Source organism: Galeopterus variegatus, unplaced genomic scaffold, assembly GCF_000696425.1.
Source record: "Galeopterus variegatus unplaced genomic scaffold, G_variegatus-3.0.2 Scaffold447, whole genome shotgun sequence".
Taxonomy (NCBI): domain Eukaryota; kingdom Metazoa; phylum Chordata; class Mammalia; order Dermoptera; family Cynocephalidae; genus Galeopterus; species Galeopterus variegatus.
In genome coordinates this window covers 319689-325334 of record NW_007726558.1, presented here as the reverse complement: position 1 = coordinate 325334, position 5646 = coordinate 319689, and positions in this window count along the sequence as shown.

The following is a 5646-nucleotide window of genomic DNA, read 5'->3' as shown; positions in this document are numbered from 1 at the left end:
CGGTCTGTATGTGGGATCCGAACCCTCGGCGGGAGCGCCACCGCGCTTCCCAAGCGGCACACTATAGCAGTGCGCCACCGGGCCGGCCGAATTGTACTTATTCTTTATGCCCCTTGTCCAATCTTCCCCCCATCCCCCTCTCCCTCCCACCCTCTAATTACCCTAGATTTCTTCTCTCCTTCTGAAAGAATAATGATTACTCTGTTGATTTGTTGCCTAGATGATCTGTCCAATGCTGAAAGATGTGTTCAGTTCCCCCAATATTATCACAGAGCAGATGCTTCTTCCATCACTCTGGAATGGGCCTTGTGAAGGGAGACATCCTATTCTTTTCTTTGGTCTCTGCTGGTGACTTTCCTTATGTCAATGCATTCCCGTGGCTGGCAGACCATCTGCATGGTGGTTGTGTCATCTAACCATTTTCATGGCAGCCATGGTTGTTGTGGTGGCTGTGATGGGCCAACAACATGGAGGTGATGTTTTTGGCATGCTCCTTGGTGCTGGTGGTATGCCTGGTTGTGTTGGGAGGTCCAGTCCCTGGCTTGATGCCCTGGGTCCCTGGGTAGGCCCCGAGGTGCTGGCAGTGTGTGTGTTTGTGGGCCTTGGGTGTGGTCCCCACTCCATGCCCCAGGCCCCTGGGTGGGGCCCTGAGGTACTGGCAGTGTGCCAGGTTATGGGCAGGGTGTTCGGTCCCTGGCTCCATACCTCAGGTCCCCTGGCAGGCCCTGAGTTGCTGGTGCTGTTCCTGGGCCAGAACTAATTTTTTGTCCTCTGTTTACTTCTAAAACGGGGGAACTCCCTGTGGGAACCAGTACTTGAGCTGTGTTGTTGAGCTAAATTTCTGCTTTTCTGCTTTTTCCCTAGGGAAGAATTTTTGTGTAGCTCAGGGTTTAATGGTTGACCTTATAGGTACTTCTGGCTCTCCAGAGACCAGGTGCACCTGTGTTGTGTAGAAACTCTGATCTGGGGCTGCACCAGATGCAATTCTGCATTCCCAACCAGTCTTCTCCAAGTGGTCCTGTGCTGATTGGGGAGTGGATCGGCTGTTCTTGCTGTGTCCCAGTGTTCTCCCAGTGGGCCCATCTCCCCCACCGTCTGTGCTCCAAACACTTCACATGGGTTAGGCCTTGTGCTAGTCTCTTGCGATGACTCACTGGCCTCTGAATGGCTCCCCTTTTTCAGCTGTTCTGGCTCCTCACTCCTGCGTGGGTCCATGGGAACCCTATTAGTGGTCTTGCTGTCCTGGGGACCACCAAGGCCCTCTTCTGCCTTGCCGCTTCCAAGCAACTACATCCGAAGGGCACAGTTGCAGCTTCTGCCAGCTCCTGCTCCATGCACTCAGCAGTTCAAGCCCTAAAGTGGCCACGGCCCGAAATGCTCTCAACAGTTTTTTTCTTTCTCTTATCATGGCTTCTCCCCCTTCATGAACTCTGTAGGTCTCTCATCTTCTTCCCTGGAGCTCTAGTGGCCCCACCTTGGCTGTTACATTTTTATAGTTGTAAATTGGTTGACTTGTGGGAAAGAGTGATGCTGGGGACCATCTATTCTGATGTCTTGACTGGAACTCCTGAAGTATAATTTGAAGTCAGGTAGTGTTATGCTTCAACTCCTGAAGTATAATTTGAAGTCAGGTAGTGTTATGCTTCCTACTTTATTTATTTATTTATTTATTTATTTATTTATTTATTTATTTATTTATTTATTTATTTATTTTGCTCAGGATTGCTTTGGTTATTTGGGGTCTTTTGCTGTTCCATACAAATGTTAGGATTGTCTTTTCTATTTCTGTAAAGAATGTTGTTGGAATTTTGATAGGGATTGCATTGAATCTGTAGATCAATTTGGGTAGTATGGATATTTTCACAATGTTAATTCTTCCAATCCAAGAGCATGGGATATCTTTCCATCTTTTTATGTTATCTTTAATTTCTTTCAGCAGTGATTTATAGTTCTCATTGTAGAGATCTTTCACCTCCTTGTTTAAATTGATTCCTAGGTATTTTATTTTTTTTTGGAGGCTACTGTAAATGGGTTTACTTTCCTGATTTCTCTTTCTTTTAGTTCATTATTGGAGTATATAAACGCAATTGATTTTGTGGCATTGATTTTGTATCCTGCAACCTTACTGAAAGTATTAAGCAGCTCTAAGAGTTCTTTGATAGAGTCTTAAGGTTTTTCTATATATATGATCATGTCCTCTGCAAATAGGGAAAGTTTGACTTCATGTTGTCCTGTCTGGGTGCCCTTTACTTCTTTCTCTTGCCTGATTTCTCTGGCTAGTACCTTCAATACTACGTTAAACGGGAGTAGTCGGAGTGGGCATCCTTGTCTTGCTCCTGTTCTTAAGGGAAAAGCCTTCAGTTTTTCCTCATTTAGGATGACATTGGCAGTGAGCTTGTTGTAGATGGCTTTTATTGTGTTGAGATATTTTTCCTTCTACACCTGATTTGCTGAGAGCCTTTACCGTGAAGCAACGTTGAATTTTGTTGAATGCTTTTTCTGCATCTATTTCGACAATCATGTGATTTTTGTCCTTGGTTTTGTTGATGTGGTGTATCACATTTATTGACTTGTGTATGTTGAACCATCCTTGCGTCTCTGGGATGAACCCCATTTGATCATGGTGTATAATTTTTTGATGTGTTGCTGCATTCTAATTGCTAGTATTTTATTGAAGATTTTTGTGTCTATGTTCATAAGAGATATTGGTGCATAGTTTTCTTTTTTCATTGTATCTTTGTCTGGTTTTGATATCAAGGAGATACTGGCCTCATAGAATGACTTTGGGAAGTGGCTTCTGTTTCAATTTTTTGAAATAGTTTGTAGTGAATTGGTATTAATTCCTCTTTAAAGGCTTGGTAGAACTCAGCAGAAAAGCCATCCAGTCCTGGGCTTTTCTTTGTTGGGAGACTGTTGATTACCACTTCAATCTCATTGCCAGTTATTTTCTATGTCTTCTGGGTTCAGTCTTGGTAGTTTTTATGTGTCCAGAAATTTTTCATTTCCTCCAGGTTTTCATATTTGTTGGTGTATAGTTGTTCTTTGAGGTGTAATGTTAAGTTGTTTACTTGAAGTCTTCCTATTTTTTGATGTAAGCATTTATTACTATAAACTTCCTTCTTAGTACTGCTTTAGCCATATCCCACAGGTTTTCATATGATGTGTCTTTATTTGCATTGTTTTCTAGAATTTTTTTGATTTCCTGTTTAAATTCTTCTTAGAACCAGTATTAGTCTGTTTTTTGGGTTTTTTTTTTTTTTTTAACTTATAACAAAATACTTGAAACTGGGTGATTTATAAAGAAAATGAAATTTATTGCTTTCAGTTTCTGAGGCTTTGAAGTCCAAAGTCCATCTGGTGGTGGTGAGAGTGACCCAGGAGTCTCACATTGCAGGATGGGGAAGCAGGAGGAACAAAGAGAGAGTGACAGACTCTCCTCTCTCTTCTTTTAAAGTCCTCAGAACCACAACCCTGGCCACTAATTTTAATCCATTCACTATGACATGGTACCACAATCCAATCACCTCTTCAAGGCTTCACACTTCAATTACCACAACAGAATTTTCCATCCTCCTAACAGGCATAGTGGGGGCCGAGTTTCTAATACATAAAACTTGGGGGACACAATTCAAGCTTCAGTGAGTTTTGATGGACATAATTCAGTCCACTACAGAACCATAAGTCATTCAGGAGCCTGCTGTTTAATTTCCATTTACTCGAATATAGTCCTGAGTTCTGCTTGTTAATAATTTCTAATTTTAATCCATTGTAGTCTGAAAAGTTTGATTTTTTTTTAAGTTAGTGAGACTTAATTTGTGGCTTAACTTGTGGTCTATCAGGAGAATGTTCCATATACTGATGAGAAGAATGTATATTCTGTTGTTGGATGAAATATTCTGTAGATACCTGCCAGGTCCAATTGGTCTAAAGCTTCATTTAAATCCTGGATTTGTCTGTTGATTTGTTGCCTGGATGATCAGTCCAATGATGAGAGGTGGCAGTTCATGCCCCCCACTATTATCATATTGGGGTCTACCTCTTTCTTTTAGGTCTAATAACATTTGTTTTATATATCTGGGTCCTCCAGTGCTGAGGGAATAAATATTTATGATTGTTATGTCTTTTTGCTGGGTTGATCCCTTTATCATTATATAGTGGTCTTTTTTTTGTCTCTTTTCATGATTTTTGGTTTAAAGTCTATCTTATGTGATACAAGAATAGCTACTCCTGCTCATTTTTAGTTTCCATTTACATGGTATAACTTTTTCCATCCCTTCACTATTAGTCTGTGTGTATCTTTACCAGTGAGATGAGCCTCTTGAAGACAGCATATAGTTGGGTCTTGCTTTTTGATCCAATCTGCCAGTCTGTGTCTTTTGAGTGAGGAGTTTAATCCATTTACATTTAGATTGTTATTGAGAGATATTGTCTTAATTCCTGGAATTTTATGGCTTTTTGTTTAGATGCTTTAAGTATCATTTGTTCCTTTCTTCTCCTTTGATTATTGGTCATCAATGTTTATGGGGTTTTTTGATGTGGTAAGATTTACTTTATCTTTCTCATTTGCCCTTCTGTTTTACTAGTGAGTTTTGTTCTTACTTGTGCATTCATGGTAGTGATTATTGTTTTTTGGATTCCAAGTGCACAACTCCCCTGAGGATTTCTCAGGGCTGGTCGTGTGGCAATGAACTCCCACAATTTTTGTTTGTCTAGAAAATACATTATTTCTCCCTCATTTCTGAAGGATAGCCTTGCTGGGTACAGTATTCTTGGCTGGCAGATTTTTCCTTTTAGTATTTTGAATATAGCATCCCATTTTCTTCTTGCCTGTAGAGTTTAAGTTGAGAAGTCTGCTTTTAGTCTGTTGGAAGCTCCCTTATAAGTGACTTGATGCTTTTCGCTTGCTGCTTTTGGTATTCTTTGTTTTTGAGCTTTGCCAGTTTGACTATAATGTGTCTTGGAGAGGATCTTTTTGGATTGAATCTGTTTGGGGATCTTTGAGCTTTCTGGATCTGAAGGTCTATGTCTATCCCTGTACCTGGGACATTTTCCTTTATTATTTCATTGAATATATTTTCAATGCCTTTACCTTTCTTCTCTCCTTCAGGAACACCCATGATTTGGATGTTTGTGTGCTTAACATCGTCTGCTAGCTCTCTTAGACATTCTTCATTTTTTAAAATTGTTTTTTCCTTTTTTTTGTCTGCCTTGGTTATTTCATAAAGACCATCTTCAAGTTCAGGAATTCTTTTTTCTGCTCATTCTAATCTGCTGCTTATGGTCTCAATTATGTTTTTTATTTCATTGAATGCATCTTTCAGTTTCAGGAGTTCTGCTTCATTCTTTTTTAAGGTATTAATCTCTTTGTAAATTTCCTCCTTCATAGCCTGGATATTTTTTCTCTTTTCATTGTGTTGTCTTATGGAGTCCTCTCTATCTCATTGAGTTTCCTTAAGATAATTACTCAGAATTCCTTTCCAGTCATTTCAAGTGTTTCCAGTCCTGTATGGTCTGGTACTTGAGATTTACTGAATTCCTTTGGTGGTGTCATATTTTCTGATTTTTTTCATATTTCTAATATCTCTATGTTGATTTCTGGACATCTTGTAAATCAGTTGCTTCTTCTAGTCCTCTGGAATGGACTTT